General features: G+C 43.6%; 1 protein-coding gene across 4 annotated transcripts in view; it reads right to left on the bottom strand.

The window, feature by feature from the left end:
* GALNT10 (polypeptide N-acetylgalactosaminyltransferase 10) overlaps positions 1-17640 on the bottom strand; it is a 220122-nt gene that overhangs the window by 159061 nt on the left and 43421 nt on the right. The window contains exon 1 of one of the 4 annotated variants that reach the window (XM_060198025.1): positions 15990-16010. The exons of the other annotated variants lie outside the window; for them this stretch is intronic. The gene's annotated coding sequence lies outside the window, so the exon portion shown is untranslated. Of the gene's footprint in view, positions 1-15989; positions 16011-17640 lie in introns of those variants that run through there. 4 annotated transcript variants of the gene reach the window in all.

Genomic DNA, 17640 nt, shown 5'->3' with positions numbered 1-17640 from the left:
ACTGAACTGAATCCTGCAAAGACCTGAAAAGGGCTGGAAGGAGATTTTTCTTGGAGCCTTCAGACAGGGGCCAAGCCTGGCTGGTTTCTAACCTTGGAAACCATGAGATTTCCAAGAGAACCAGACTGAATCCCCTTGGATCCAAGGCTTATAAAGCTGAGCAAACTATCACTTTCACTACCATTGTACCACCTCACTATCCTGGCAGCCTCCTGCCCATTGAAGCCCAAGGTGCAGGTTTACCTGGACTGACTGCAGAACTTGCCTGCTAAAATTTCTCTATCACTTCAGCTCAGGAGAAATGACCCAAGTGAGACCTGCTTCCATTTCCCATGTCTGAGTGACACAGCCCATTTCTCCAACAGCCCCCGCAGAAGGGACAGAGAGCATCTGTCCCAACATCAGTGAAAGCAGCAGCTGGTGTTACAAGCTGGACACCCCGCACCCCACCCCCTAACTTCCTTTGCTAAACGGAAGGCACAAGGCTGAAAGGGGGAGTGAGAGAGACAATGCATATATAACAGTTTCAAACTATGTCAGATAGACCTCTTAGACTGGGAGTTAAGAGTAGGGAGACCCTGTATAGGGGCTCTGTTTTTTCTTTTTTCCTTTGTCACATAGTCTGCAAGAAGCATTCCACTGTTTTTTTTTTTTTTTTTAAGTCTGAAAACCAATGATCTAAGTCAACTCCTCCATTGCATTTTCTTAAAGCAAGCCCTATAATTTGACTTGCAATTATAAAAATAATAAAGGCACATGGAGAGGGATTCAAAAAGTCAAAAGGGCACATAAAGAATAATTTAAAAAACTGGTGCACTGAACCAAAGTAAAACATTCTGGGGTGGGGGGAAGATTCAGGTCCTGGAACATGATGGCAGAGGAAGACCTAGTGGGGGTTGAACTGTTACACGGAAATCTGGGAAATGTTACTCATATACAAACTATTATATTTTACTGTCAACTATAAACCATTAATCCCCCAATAAATAAATAATAAAAAAGAATTTAAAAAATCTCCCCCCCACTCCCAACCCCTCACCCAACCCCCTAGAGATAACCACTAGTAACAATTTCTAGAGCATTCCTTCTGAATTTTAAATAAAAAACCTGAGCACCTGTGGGTGGCTTGTTTGAGATTAATCAGTAAGAGCTCTGTATTAGACATTGTACTCCCTGCTACTTTGCTCTCACTTTACAAGTTGTAGAAGTTTTAGGTGTTTTCACGGGTTATAAACTCTCTCCTTGTCCATCTAAGCTTCAGAAACCATACATGATGTATTTTCTGGCCTAAATCACTAATAGGAATATCCTATGTCTTTCTCATGTCATCATAGTCTTCCCTAGTCTTTGCTCCATGTGGTAGAGAAACAAACAGTCATGTTGGAACTGAGCAGTTCTTAAGCCAGGAGCATGCTGGGTAGGCAGTGTGTCTGGAAGCTCAGCTTGAATCAAAGATACAGGAGGAACAACTCCTCCATTTCTCACCTGCCCCCTCTTCCTGTTGCCATCCCAGACCCACTTACAGGATGAACCTGTTTACCACCTGAGAAGGGAGAGCTCACAAGAAGCCAGACACACAAACTCTTCTGTCTCTGGGATAAGGTCCAGGTGCCAACAACATCTAGTGGGCTTCCATTATACCAGTGTGTGCTGGGCCACTTGCACACCTTCTTGCTAGCTAGAAGGTGGCATTATTACTGTCCTATTTTGCAGAAGAGGAAACTGACTTGGAAGTGGCAGCTGGCACAGGAACAGGACTCTGGCTGACCCAAGGTTCAAGAGGGACTTGATCAAGTTCCAAATACTTGGGATCTACCCCTACCCCCAAGGATTCCTGTGTCATGCTTGCCTGTTAACACTGCTCACATTGTGTTCCTGAAGGGGACAGAACTCACAAAGTAAGCCCTGTAATTCTCTCCCAGTTAGCCCACTGCCCAGATACTTCTCCAAGCTCTGAAGTGGAATCTAAGCACAGGAGAAGGCTGGGAAGAAACAGAGCTCCTGTTAAGTTACCCCCACAGAGGAGAGGACGCCCTACTGTTGCCTAGGTCACCCCCTTGAAGCCTAACTCATATTCGACACACTCCCAGCCCCCAATTCACCTTCATTAATCAGAACTTGCATGTTTCTCTCTGGGGGTGTGTGTGCTCTGTTCTCTCTATGCCCCTGGGATGAGTAAAAAAGTTAGAGAGCCCTCCTTGGAGAGGTCACTGAGTCCTATAGACAGGCAGCTTTGGAAGCAAATGTGGGTGGCAAGACAGTCACTCAGGGACCACATGGGAGGACTGGGTGGGAGAAAGACTGCTGGCAATGGAGCTCCCTTGCCAAGGAATTTCAACTACCACTCAGAAGGCAAAACTATACTGCAGGCAAGATGTAATTATAAGTTACATTATTCAGGCTTCTAAAAAGGAAGGCGTGAGACCTGACAAAGCTGCCTCCAATGTGAATAGCCCTATTTCACTTTTCTGAGTTTTAAAAAATCACATGGGAGGGTTGTTGAAATAGCTCACTTGGATACTGTACGTCTTTTGCCATGTGTATGACCCAGGATAAAACCTAGTTCCCATTGCACTGAAGGAAGCTTCAGTGCTATGGGTCCTTTCACTCTCTGCCCTTCTCGCTCTGCCTCTAAAACAAACAAACAAAAATAAAAACACCACACAGGCAGGATGCTGGATAGGGGAGCTCCTTGTCCCCAGGCCACAGATGGCTGGTTTCTAAGAGACAGTCTCCACTGCTAACCTAAACTAGGCTGCACACTGCCTGCATTCCTGGATTTCAACTCCTTCTTCTCTTGGGGGCCCTAAGATTCCTGAAGGTGTCAAAGAGGAGTGAACATGTGACACTTACTGGCTCATTGTCAGAAACAGGCCAGGGTTCAATGAACACAATATTTATAAACCTAATAACTTCAGCTGCTGCCACAGATAGACAAACTGACTGATTTGACTGACTCACAAACTTCTATTGGACTTGGAGGGCTGGAATACAGCAAATCCTCTAAGGCAGCCCACAACCCTCCTGCTTACACACATGGCATAAACAATGCTCTGTCTGGAGCCTCCCTCACAGACAGGATTTCAGGGTCATTAGGTTTTTGTTTGTTTGTTTGTTTTGTTTGTTTTTCTCCCTAGAGATAGAGTGGCAGAGAGAGAGAGATAAAGGTAGAGATAGATAAACAGATAAGAGAAACACAAGTACGGAAGCTTCCTACAATGCAGAAGGGCTGTGATTGAACCTGGGTCATATGATGTGACATATGATGTGATAAAGCAGCTTACTATCCAAGTGAGCTATATATCACTGGCCCAAGGACTCTTGCTTCTTCAGTCACACTACTGCTCCAAGTTCTCCCTCTTTTAAGGCAGAGAGTGGACTACATACACTGTTCCTGATGGTCTCATGAGGTCCCAGAAGCAGTGATGTCACACGTGACTTGGGCACTCAGCTTCTCCTTCAGCACAAGAAGCTCTCAGCGCTGTACAGAGGCTGAAAAAGCTTTGTGACTACAAAGGCTGGTGAGCACACCCATCTTCTGGGTGGGATCTCCCACAGAACCTAGGTCTCTGGTCATATACCCAAGAGTATGGAAATCCTTCTGTTATCTGGTCCTCCTAAGGCTGTAGGTCTAAGTTTCATAAGTTCAGTAGTGACCCAATTCAACCAGAGCAAGGTGAGAGGACTGTCCAGCTCAGGATTCTCCTCGGAAAGAGACTCGAGTGTGAGCTGGAATCTGGTGACACATGGTTTTGTTAGAGGTCATAGAGTGAATCAAGGTGTGTGCTGAGAGTTCAGACCCCCAAGTCTCCCATCAGGAGCCTCAGACACATTCCTGCATGGGGTGGGGATGGGTGGAGGGAGGGGGAGGAATGGGGATTGATCTCCAGGCACCAGTGTCCTCACTCAGATCAGAGGACTGAGCTTGCCATATTAGAACCAGGTGCCTGGACCCCTTTCCTTCAGATACAGCCATTTCCACCTGGCTTCCCCTGGCTCTTCTGATCCTCAGCCCAGTTGTCCCCAGCTTTTCCTCACTGTCTAAGGCCAGTCAGTGTCTGCCTGGATCTGACAGGCTTTCTCCCCTGCCTAGTTCTTTGCTTACTAGCCAGGCATTGAGGCTTAAGGTCTCCTTGTGTCCTGCATCCAGTGACTGTCAGTGTCTCTCTCACACCACAGAGGAGAGCATACCAGAGTGGGCCAGTGGTGTTGGTATATTACAGCTCGCTCATGTTTTCAAGAACTCAAATGAATCAAACAGGTGGTTGCTTTTTAAGTCATATATTTCCAGAATCCACTAAGAGCCAATATTGTTGGGATACTGCATAAAAGTTCCCAGAAAGGAGCAGAGAGAGTTGAAGTTTTATTGAATTTAATAGTTTTTAAGGCTCCTGCTTGAAACCCTCCTGGCTTCCACTGCTCTTATGATGAAACCACTCTCTCTAACAAGCTCTCACACCAGGCCTCAACCCTCTCCAGCCAGGGAGCATACTATGTTCCCCAAGCCTCAGAGACACTTTGCATTTTCTAAAGCCCTCAATAGCACCATGCCATGTCCCTCCATGGTGCCTTTGTATGTGCTACTTCCTCTAACTACCACACTTGTCACATCCTGTTCCTACTCCACCAAATTAACTTTCCATCTCAGACAGATGCCATTTTCTCCCGGAAGTCCATTCTGCCTTTTTACTCTGGGCTGTGGCAAACACAGTGTAGCCTTATCCTCAGAAGGATGGAGTTAATGAGCAGACCTTTGTGTAGAGTGTTATTTTCGTCAATGCACATGATGCCTGGACTATAAGCTCTGAGAGAACGGAGGCAGCATCTGTTGGGGCTCACTTAGCACAGCAGCGGATCAATAAAGGCATCAGCAGAGGTTAACAGGATAGAGGTGGGAACATACTCTATGTGGGTCCCTGGACTAAATCCCTCTCAAAGCATTATCTTTGTATCCTCAAACAAGTCTCTGAAGGGGTACACATATTATCCCCAAGCTGCAGACAGTCACAAGGGCTCAGTCAATTACCCAGGGGGCACAGATGTAACAAACACGAAAGCCAGGATGAACCCAGGTCTTACACTGATGATTCCATTCTATACCAAGAGAACTTTATCCCCAGCCAGATGGTAAAGGACATCACAAACATTTACTTATTCCTAATCCCTTTCTCCATTGTTACCGGTCATTTCTATCAGGAACAACAAAATAGACCCCTTTGTGGGCCCACATAGGACTTTTCCCTCAACTTGGATCAACAATGGTAGAGAATGTTCCATCCTCCTAAGGGAGAATGGACAACATACTCTATGCTACACCTGAGGAAGATGGGTCGATACTGGGGCAGCACGCAATGTTCCTACTTATGACCACAGAATGTGAGCTCAGATCTAGAGGAATGCAGAGGTCACACAGGCTCCTAAGCTAATTATGGGTCCCAGATCACATCAAATCGATAGGGATTACAGTCAACAATATTTATACCCCTTTTCCATATTAGGAAGCTACTCTCTTCCCTGATCCAGCTTTCTGGTCCTTTTCTCAGCCATGACATCATCTCCCCAGACAATAACTTGGATCCACCTGAATATCAGATTTCAGGCTCAGGAAAAAAAAAAAAAAGCAAAAACAGTAGTATAGCTACAGGCCTTTGAAATAAAACTAAAATATGCCTACTATCTACAAAATGGAGGACCCCCCCAACACTTCATCTGCACTATCCCAGCCTCTAGGTCCATGATTGCTCAACAATTTGTTTGGCTTTGCATGTTAACTCTCTTTTCAGCCACCAGATTCCAGATGCTAGTAGGATGTGACCAGACTTCCCTGGACAGACAACCCCACCAATGTGCCTTGGAGCTCTGTTTCCCCAGAGCCCTTCCCCACTAGGGAAAGAGAGAGAGAGGGGCTGGGAGTATGGATCGACCTGTCAATGCCCATGTTCAGTGGGGAAGCAATTACAGAAGCCAGACCTTCCACCTTCTGCATCCCACAATGATCTTGGGTCCATACTCCCAGAGGGATAAAGAATAGTAAAGCTATCAGGGAAGGGGATGGGATACAGAGGTTTGGTGGTGGGAATTGTGCAAAGTTGTACCCCTCTTATCCTATGGTTTTGTCAGTGTTTCCTTTTTATAAATAAAAAAATTTAAAAAACATTTATTTACTCCTTTTGTTTCAGAGCACAAACTCAGCCAGGGAGTTAACAAGTATTGGGGGCAGGGCAGGGTAGGGATAGGTCAGTTTCTCTATAAACTAAGATCAGAGTTACAAAAGATGAGAGCATTTCATATTCTTTTTTTCCTTTTTTTATATTTATTTATTTATTTGCCCTTTTGTTGCCTTTGTTGTTTTTCATTGTTGTTGTAGTTATTACTGTTGTTACTGATGTCATCGTTGTTAGATAGGACAGAGAGAAATGGAGAGAGGAGGGGAAGACAGAGAGGGGGAGAGAAAGAGAGATACTTGCAGACCTGCTTCACCGCCTGTGAAGCAACTCCCTTACAGGTGGGGCATTTCATATTCTTTATATATTTCCCTAGTGAGGTTTAGTTTTAGCTAAATTCCTGGTAAGCTTTCAATAATCCCATGTCCTTTTGATATCCCTCTGCCTTCTGGGGTGTTACTGAGTTGCAGGTGTGAGCACAACTTCTAAGAGAGAAATGCCATCTCTCTGGGGTGATGACCTTGACATTTAGGGGCTGGTGAGATTATGTCACCAAATATTATCCATAAGGATGCAAGTTCCCAAATCACACACTGATACACATCCTTGAACAGATCTTTCCAAACAAAATTTCATATACTCTTCCCACTTTTATGAAGCTGCAGGTGTCTCTGGCCCTTGGATGCTGTCATCTGGCATCTCCAAATTCTGTTGTAGTATTTAGTCTGATGGTGAAGCCACTCTTCTTGGAGAACACCAAGTGTTTAGTTACTGTTTGGTGGGTCTCTTTAGCCCCTCTGAGGATGAAACCTTGCCTGGAGGAATTGTGGGAGTGTTAATACTTAAGTGTTCTGTGGATGCACTAAGCTGCTTCCAGCATCTGAAATGCCCTTCTGGGCAACCCTGAGGTGGTGGGGGGTGGGCAGGGCTCCTTCACAAAGGTCTTGGCTAACTTGCTTGTGGAGGTGGTGCCTCTGGCTGCACTACTACCTGAACCATCTGACTTCACTACCCTCTGACCTCACTTATAACCACTCCAGCAGCAAACCTGCTACTAAAGTCACCATGTTACAGGAAATTATTTGGCTCTGTGAAAAAATGTAAATTTCATGCTTTGTAAACACATCTCTTGTAAAAGACCATCCTGCCTCTAAAAATTACTTCTGGCATCCCTGTGATAATCTTTAACAGAAAGTGTGTGTGTGTGTGTGTGTGTGTGTGTGTGTGTGTGTGTGTATGTGACAGAGAGAGAGAGAGAGAGAGAGAGAAAGACCTTTTAATCAGTTTACACAACCTTCTTTCTATTGAGTTCTTATTTTTAATGGCAAAAGAGCAGTGTGATAGGAAAGATATCAAGGAGGCAGAGGAATGCCCAAGTGGATGAAGATTACCTTTTTAAGGATGCTAAAATCCTGCAAGTTCATGATGCATTTCCAGGTATGCCAAAGGAATATGGGAAACTTGGCACAGGCACCTGCAGCAACATCTGAAAGCTAGAGGACCTGAGTGAGAGCTGGTCCAAATAGCTCATTTTGCTGCAGACCCAGAGACTAGATATTCTGCTGGCACAGGTGAATGTCAGAGCCTTGTCCAACCCAGGACATCAGACAGTATTTTTTTTTTTCTAGTTAGACGAGTCCTAGAAAATAGAGAGAAGTCAAATAGTGTTTTAGAAGTTAAGGAGGTTATAGACAATAAATGGATTGTTTTGTTTACATGTGGAATACAGAAAGTAAAATGCAAATTTGTAAAAGGAAAGAAGGAAGACGAGAAGGAGAAAAAATAGGAGAGGAGGAAGAAGCAGCAGTAGCAGCAGTAGCAGCAGAAGTAGGAGGAGGAGAAATACAAGTACAAGCAGCAGCAGCCCAACTGTAAGACTTTGTGAGGACTATGGTAATTATCACAGTTTGGGGGAATAGGGGTACAGAACTTTGGTAGTGGATACAGTGTGGAACTATATCCCTATAACCTTATAAACTATTATGAAATGCCTAATAAAGATAAATTAATCACACACATGGAGTGACTGCAGTCACTCGAGTCCCCACTGACATCCAACAGCACTGTGTTCCTTGCCAGCCTCATTGCCCAATTCCTAACCCTCACCCCACCCACCAGAACAGAAAGCCAGTTGAGGAAGCAGATATGTAGTTTAATTATGGAAGCACTTGTTCCACACCAGCAGCACTCTCTCCAAGCAGTTACACTGCTCTACCTTATCTTTGAAAGCAAATGTTACTGATTTACCAGAGGATTGTAATATTGTAAGATTTGTGTGTGGGGGGTACAGTTCCACACCTTTGTGTACAATACTGAGCAAGCACAGCAAGATTCCAGTGCAGGGTAAGGCACACACTCCAGGAAATGAGCTATCTCCTGGACTCTTAATTTATTATTATTATTTTTTAAACCAGAGCACTGCTCAGCTCTGGCTGATGGTGCTACAAGGGATTAAACCTGGGACTTTGGAGTCTCAGGTATGAACGTCTCTTTGCATAACCATTATGTTATTTACCCACTACCCAGTCTTTTTTAAACTGATACTTAATATAGGTAAGTGAATAAAGAAAATGTCATATATTTACAAAATAAAATACTACCCATCCTAAGAAATGAAGTGACTATTTTTTTTTTTTTTTTGCCACAGCATGGATGGAACTGGACAGAACTATGTTGAAAAAAGCCAGAAGCAGAAGGGCAAATATCTGATAATCTCACTCCTAGGTGGGTGTCTTAGGAAACACAGCAAGGGAAAACACAGGGTGACTCATTAGCCAACTGTGGACTAGTTCGGCAGACCCAAATACTCAAAAGGAGGAGGTGGGAGGGAATTTGAAAGGTAACTGGGGGTCCAATATCCTAATGTAGAAGTAGAAGACAACTTGATGAAGACAGTGGCATACTAACAATTATTTTGAGAAGATGTGAAGTTGTACCCCAGTATCAATAGCCTTATAAAATAAGATTTCCCCAATAAAAAGAAAAATGACAGTAAAATAGCCTTTATTTTTCCGGTGTATACATTACTTTGGACAGAGAAAGATTAAAAGCTACCATAGAAAATTGGGTAAACCATATATAGGTTCTTTGTAGGGCTTATAAAGCTACATGTGAGACCTGCAATTATTTAGAAAAAAAAAAGAAGGGTTCAGGTCTTCGAACATGAAGACAGAGGACCTAGTGGGGGTTGTATTGTTATGTAGAAAACTAGGAAATGTTATGCATATACAAACTATTGTGGTTGCATTTTTTTGTTTTTTTCTAAATCTAGTTTCATCAACTGTGTCTGAAATCTGAAGACCTAGTTGGAGGAGGTCTAGAACTGGCTTTCTTTATTATTGTGTCAGGAGAAACTTCCTGTTCCTTAGATTTCTTTGAAATTATTATTTTTATTGGAAGTTTTATTTTTCTCTTTTTAATTTTGCCTCCAGGGTTATTGATGGGGCTTGGTGCCTGCACTACGAATCCACTGCTCCTAGAGGCTATTTTTTTCCTTTTTTGTTGCCCTTGCTGTTTATCACTGTTGTTGTTGCTGTTATTGCCGTCATTGTTGTTGGATAGGACAGAGAGAAATGAAGAGAGGAGGGGAAGACAGAAAGGGGGAGAGAAAGACAGACATCTGCAGACCGGCTTCACTGCTTGTGAAGTGACCCCCCCCCCCCCGCTCCCGTAGGTGGGGATCTGGGGGCTTGAACCTGGATCCTTACTCCAGTCCTTGTGCTTTGTGCCATGTATGCTTAACCCACTGTGCTACCGCCCAGCCCCCTGAAAGTATTTTCAAAGAATGCATTGTATTCTAATACCTGGAAGAGTCATATCCCCCACTACCAGACATCTGTTTCTAATTTTTCAGCATTAAAATTTTCTTGTTATAGATATATGTAAAATATATCAAATACATATATATATATATTTTTCAATAAACATGATATTTTTGATGACTTCTTCAGACTAGACTCTCAGAAAGAAAATTCCTGGTTCGTTTTTTAAAAGGATGTTGTCACATATTCATGAAGTCCTTTCATGATGGCAGTGGAGAGAGGAGGGTGACTTTTTTTAATGAAGCTGGAAAATGTCTCAATAGGAAGAAAAAAAAAACAACAAAAAACCCAAAACTTCAGCAACTGTGAAATGCCTAACTGGTGATTTTCAAATTCAGGGCCATCTGCGAGGTTAGTAAGAGGGTCCAGGAACCTGCCAACACACGTGCCTGCATGCTGAGGCGGGGCCTCTCCAGCTGTCACACTTTCCTAACACTCAGTACGAATATGAACTTTGAGGAGACAGACACAGCTCGGGACAGATGGGGCTGTCTTTTGTAAAAGGAGGCTGCTCACTCATCTCCTAGGAGGGTAATAACTCGGGGAATATGCATAAACCATTGCTGCTAGGATATAAACAGCATGGAATTATCCAAACTTGGAGCCATTAAAGATGCACATTGTGGATTAAGAATCAAAACACTCTATAAATTCATAGCAAATCTGATCACTGAAAAAACAGTCTGCAGGCTGTAAAAGAAGTTGTTGCTTCGAAGGCTTTTGCAAGTACTTCTGTCTCTGTTTACTGGGTTGAAGGGAGGAGGGAAGGTGATGTGTATCTCTTTGGGAAGGCTCCTTAACATCAGGAAACCAAGGATACTTTACACCCCTTCTAGGTTAGGCATAGCCAAAAACAGGCTTTCCTACTGGTCCAATCAGATTCTCCTTTCCAAGTCTACCTCCTGTCTGAGGCCACGTTCTTGAGGGCGAGGGACAAGAAGCAAAAGACTTGGAAAGTCATGGCAAAGATCCGTACATCTGTTGAAGAGTGGGCCCACTGCCTGGGAAGTCCAGGTCATTGATTCTATGAGGTCCGAGTAGGTCAACCCCAGGCTCTCCCTTCTCTGGGTGATGACAATGACAGGTTCCCCCAACCTCATGAACTAATGACTGATGGCGTCTCTGGATGGAAGCTACCTTTCTGCACATACCCCTTCTCTCCCCTAAAAACACAGGCCATGAATTACTGTGTATTGTGTTTGGCCAAACTTGAAAACCACCGCAAATGTTCTGTTACTCAACTGCCCCTCTCCTCTCCCTCCTCTGCAGTGCCTGTAATTTACCTCTGGGAAAAACTGCACTGTGAGTTTGGATAAAACCTTGTATAATAACTCTTCACTTGTGATAAAATAGTTTGTAGGTCAAAATGTGACTATGCATTGTGTTGCTTTGTGTTTGGGTTAATGATTACCTTAACCTTTTCCCTATGAAATGGGTATATCTGCCTGCTTTCTCTCTCAATAAACGAGTGCCTCACAAGAGGCTCTCCCAGAGCTGACTGCTTGTCTCTCTGAGCACTTTCCCTCACCACGCAGAGCTACCTTAGGACTCTCAGGGGGCCACTCTGACCTTCGCTGACAGTGGCCGGGGGGGCAGAGAACCCGGAGCAGCAGCCCACATACATCACTACCAAAATATAAATACTGACAACGAGGGAGGAACCCTGCAGGCTTGGTGGACTCTGTGGGAGCTTCTTTTACTTGATTCAGGTTTCCCTAAAAGAAGGAAAATGTCTGTGTACCCTGGAGTGAGGTCAGGAGGGGAGTGTGACTGCTATGATTTCTGCCTGTGAGGTCTGCAGTGTTGGCTGAGTCCTGAGTGGATACTGAGGCAGAGCCAGTACTCCAGAAGAGGGTTGAAATAAAGACTTCATCTTGGATGGAGACCCAAGGGTCATGGTGGACAGTCAAAAAGCCTGATCTCAGTCTCTTTTATTCTAATATTGCTACTTCCTTATCTTTGAAAAACATTACTTTCCAGCCTACTATCTTGAACAATTTCAATAGAAATATTGTCAGAATAGTAAAGAGCAATGAAAACACAACATGACTGAAGCCTCTGTGAACATAAGACCATTGTGACTCACAACTCCTACTTGCTGGTCTACTTGTCCCCCAGAGGTGGAGTGGGTCACTTGTAACCCAGATTGGACAAGGGTCTGCAGATTGAGGTGAACCCCACACTTGTGAGTAATTAACTAGGAAGACTCCCTCCTATGTCAAAGGTGCTATCAATAGATAGAAAGGAGTTTTCAGTTGGGTAGGGAAGACAGAAGAGCCACAGTGACAAAATGTGCACACCATGAAGCAAAGGACTGCAAAGAATCCATGTGGGACCTGGACCCAGGCTAGTGACCCCTCTGTGCAGTCACAGAGTGTTTGGCAGTGAGACCTTGGACTCATGGCCCAGGGAACCTTCCCAACTACTGTATTAGGAGAAACAGATGCCTAAGATAGGAGTAGAGTTGTCCTCAGGGGCCACGTGGTCAGTTGGGGGAGGGCTGGGGACAGTTGTTAGCAAGAAGACAGAGCTGCAGGAGGTACAGAACAGTGGCAAGAGCCAGACCCACTCCCTATAGCCTCAGTTCTTCTGTTGCCATGTCTGTCTACTGGAATAGGTTGAATCAGTACTTCCCCTCTACCTCAGATTCACCCATGGTCCTTCAACACTCTCTTCTCCGTCAAAAGCTAAAGGCAAAGCATGAGTGGATGATTTTCAGTGGTTTCTCATAAAATGAAATTAACAGTGTCAGGGATTTTATGGCCCTCTGAAGTCAGATTCCTTGAGATGGATTGGCTGGGTACAGCTGTCTAGTAACAGGGCCCCTTCATACCACACCACACTCCATGGCTGTTAATTGGGTCAGCCCATAACTCCTTCTATTAGAAAGGAAATAGTGGCCCTATCTACACTTTTTGTAGAGGCTCGATCATAAAGTAATATGTATCTATTCCCTCTAACTTGACATTCCATAAGATCTAGTACCAGTTAATTAAACTGTAACTGCTTTATACACAACTTCTGGTTGAGATCAGCAGCTCAATGTAAAGAACCACTTGGCCATGTTGCCTTGCGTGAAGAAGCTAAATAATATTCACTTAAAAGAGCATTAAACTGTGCAGAACCATCACAAGCAGTCAATAAAGGCTTCATGTTAAGCAGAATTTAAAGAGATGATATTTGCTGCTTTACTCCCTTGAGAAACATATGCCTTTGAAAATTATTTCCTACCCCCAAAATTCCCTGCAATGAGAGTGGTTTTGACAGTTCCCTGATGTGTTTGAAACGAATGATTATAAAGCTTCATTAGAGGTGCTTGCATTCATCTATACAAGGGGATGCATCCTGTCCCTGCCACTATGATCAAGGGGGAGAGAGAGGAGACTAATGAAGTAACAAAAGCTCAGCCAGGGAGCAAGGATCCAGAGGCATAATCTCCTCCACCAGACTCGGGTGGACGCCCAGTCTCCTCGGCCTAATCCTCCCTCTGCAGCAGGAAGCTTTCAGACAGTGTCTGGAATAATAATGTAATTATAGACAGAGAAAGTACCTCATCCATGAAGGACGAGGACTGGGAATATCCAAATCGGGGAAGGAGACTCAAAGGCACCAAAGAATGACTCTGAGGTGAGAGATGGTTAGAACTTTGTCTTTTTTTTCCCCTTTCACTCAACTGCATACACAACCTTTTCAGAGGAAAAGTAACTGCTTTTGACCAAATCATGACAGCTACTTAGATCAGGGTGAGCCTTGCAAGCAAGGAAAATACAAACAGAAAGAAATCCTCAAGCATCTGTCTACCTCAAATGGATTATTTGCTTGTTTCTTCCATCTGTGTCTCTTCCTTCAGCCAGGTAATTCTCTTCTCTGTTCTCAAAGAAATGATTCAGGAGTCATGGGAGGGAACTCAGTTTGTAAATTTTACATTCCCTGAATTTAGCACAGTAAGTGGTACACAGAAGGCTCTGCTGATCTGCATCAGTTACACTTCGCATTCTGTTAGTTACATCTAACTTGGCTAATCTCACCTTGGAAGCTATCATCTTGCAGAATACTTTGAGCACAGGGCTTTACAGCTTACTCAAGTGTCAGAAAGCCCCAAAGCTAAAGCTTGCAGTCCACTGAGAGCTCAACAACATTTCAGAAGCTGAGGGGCAACTGGGAGGTGTGTTTTAGACAGAAGGGAGGAGAGTACTGGGCTGCCATCCCATACCATGTCCATTTCTATAGAAACAACTTGTTTCTTGCTTTTCTGGCTAGGTAGACCTTTACATAAAACATTCTTTAAAGGAAATATTCCTGCAGGGGGGCTCGGTGGTGGCACACCTGGTTGAGTGCACATTTAACAATGTGCAAGGGTTCCAGGTTCAAGCCCCCAGTCTCCAGCTGCAGGGGGAAAGCTGTGTGAGTAGTGATGTAGTGCTACAGGTATATCTCTGCCTCCCTCTTTCTCCTTCTCTGTCAATTTCTGGTTGTCTCTATCCAATACATAAATAAAAATAATAAAAAAGGAAAGAAAAAAGTTTTTAAAAAATAAATTGAAAAGGGGATTGGGCAGTAGCTCAGCAGGTTAAGCGCACATGGTGCAAAGTGCAAGGACCGGCATAAGGATCCCAGTTTGAGCCCCCAGCTCCCCACCTGCAGGGGAGTCACTTCACAGGTGGTGGAGCAGGTCTGCAAGAGTCTGTCTTTCTCTCCCCTTCTCTGTCTTCCCCTCCTCTCTCTATTTCTCTCCATCCTATCCAGCAATGAACAACAACAACAATAATAACCACAATGAGGCTACAATAACAAGGGCAACAAAAAGGGGGAAAAATGGCCTCCAGGAGCAGTGGTTTTATGGTGCAGGCACCAAACCCCAGCAATAACCCTGGAGGCAAAATAAATAAATTAAATAAATTGAAAAAAGGAAATGCTCCTATAATTATATATTCACATAGCCTCAAAGCATCTCCCTATAAGACATTTATTAATTGCAAAGAGGTAAACTAACTTTACTGGAGAAATGTGGTGGACCTCAACTAATTGGATGATCAAAGTTGATGTCACTGTAATAAGGCATCATGTGCTTCCGAGAGGACATGCTGAGAAAGGTGCATGTCACTTCAGTGACATCTTTGTCCAAATGTACCAAACAAACTAAGAGGGAACATCAGACAAACCCAAATGGTGAGACAGTCTGCAAAATAATTGGCTACTCTTTTCAAAAGTGTCAATGTCATGAAATAAAAAGAAAAGACTGAGGAAGTGTCAGAGGTTGAAGGAGATTAAAGGAGGTGTAACAGATAAGTGTAAAAGTGGATCCTGGAACAGGAAAAGAACAGCAGTGGAAATAGTTACCAGGGTTCAGATAAGGTCTGCATATTAATGATAGTGTTTCATGATGTAGTTAACAGTACTGTGGTATTTTATTAGATGGCACTTTCAGGGCAAGCTAGAGGAAGAGTACAAAGACTAGTTTTATATTTCTTTTGGTAAATTTAAAATTATTTCAAAATACAAAGCAAAAAAAATTTTTGCAAATAAATAAAAATTTAAAAAATTGCCATCTGTGGGCTGGCAGTGGCACACCCCGTTGAGTGTACATATTGTGTACGAGGACCTGGGTTCAAGTCTCTAGCTCCCTACTTGCAGAGGAGAGTCTTCATAAGCAGTGGAGTAGTGCTGCTGATATCTTTCTTTCTCCCCCTCTCTTCTCAATTTCTCTGTAATTAAATATCAGGCAGGGGATATAACATAATGGATTTACAAATAGACTCTCATTCCTGAGGCTTTGAGAGGTCCCTGGTTCAATCCCCTATATCACCATAAGCCAGAACTGAGCAGTACTCTAGTAAAAATAAATAAATAAAGGAAGAAAGGAAGAAAGAGAGGAAGAAAAGAAGGAAGAAGAGAAGAAAGAAAGAGAAAGATACTTGAATCCCCAGGTCCAGGCAATGGTACACCTAGTTAAGTAGAGACCTTACCATATGCAAGGACCTAGGTTCAAGCTCCTGGTCCTCACCTTAGAAAGGAAGCTTCATGAGTGGTGAAGCAGCACTGCAGTTATCTTTCTTTTTTTCTCTCTCTTCCCCCTCCTCTCTCAATTTCTCTCTGTCCTACCAAATAAAAGAGAGAGGAAGAGGGAGAGAGAGAGAGAGAGAGAGAGAATGGCTGCAGTGAGGGTTAATTTGTTGTGTAAGCACCAAATTCCAGCAAATAACTCTGCTGGCAATAAAAAATAATATTAAAAAATTCACTATCTGAGGCCAGGAGATAGCTCACCTTGGAGGGTGAACGAATGTGAGGCATATGTGGGGCCTACATTCAAGCCCTGGCTCCACAAGGGAGATCCATAGCACTGAGGGAAGCTCTGGTACTGTGGTGTCTCTCCTTTTTTTATTTGAAATAAAATGACTGAACGAGTCGGCCCAGGAGTAAGAGCTCTAGTGCCCTGTACCTCAATAAATTATCATCCATGAGAAATACAATTGGACTTCTAAAAAAATTTCTTTATTGAGGGATTAATGGTTTACATTTGGTAGTAAAATACAATAGTTTGTACATACATTATATTTCCCAGTTTTCCACATAACAATTCAAACCCCACTTGGTCCTGCTACAATTGGACTTTTGGATTGATCATCACATTTGATAAAGACAGGCTTCTGTAGATACACAGCATTCAACTGGCTGATCAAACTCATTAGTTCTGAATAATCCTGAGTAGCCAGGTCTGAAGACCCTCTTGTGCTCAAAATAAGTGGCCACGGAACTTTGTGTAGAATGTGACTCCTGGACTGTGGGCTTGGGACACAGGTGGACTCAGTCAGTGCTAGGTTTGTGACTAAGGTCAGTGTGAACTCCCAGTGAGTCACAGTAGGGATGTCCCTGTATGAGAGTTTTAGGATGGTTTCCCTTTACCACACTGGCAATGACATGGAAATAAGAACCCTATAAATAAAAATAAGAATGCATTTAAAATAGATAAAACCCTGCATCTGTCTGAGAGACAGGTCCCAAGAGCAGCAAGCAACAGCCAGGTACAGAGATGAGCAGGCTGACCCTTCTCCACAAGGACTAGAGCACAGAAAAGCCAGAACCTTGTAAGTTACCTCGGTCACAGTGGGGCTCAATAAGCAGAGGCTTTCACTGATCTGTTGTCAGTGTCCCTGAGACTCCACCAACCTCTTACTAGTGGGAGTCTACAGCCCTATAGCCTTTGGATCTATTTCCTAGAAAAACAATGAAACCTCTGTTCTGTTAATATGGACTGATGTATGCATTTTAATGTCATTCACTTAAAATTTTTTTTAAATATTTATTTATTCCCTTTTGTTGCCCTTGTTTTATTGTTGTAGTTATTATTGTTGCCCTCATTGTTGCATAGGACAGAGAGAAAAGGGAAGAGGAGGGGAAGACAGATAGGGGGAGTCGCTTCACTGTGAAGCGACTTCCCCGCAGGTGGGGAGCTGGGGGCTCAAACCAGGGCTCAAACCGGGATCCTTCCACTGGTCCTTGTGCTTTGCACCATGTGCGCTTAACCCGCTGTGCTACCGCCCAACTCCCCACTTTTAAAAATTTAACTATCCGGTTTCTCATGGCAATGCTCAGTTAGTTATTCTCCAGAATAAAGTGAAAATGATGCAGTGGTGGAGAAAGCTCAAGACAGTACA

The sequence above is a fragment of the Erinaceus europaeus genome, chromosome 9 (genome assembly GCF_950295315.1).
Source record: "Erinaceus europaeus chromosome 9, mEriEur2.1, whole genome shotgun sequence".
NCBI lineage: Eukaryota > Metazoa > Chordata > Mammalia > Eulipotyphla > Erinaceidae > Erinaceus > Erinaceus europaeus.
This window is presented reverse-complemented; position numbering and strand designations above follow the sequence as displayed.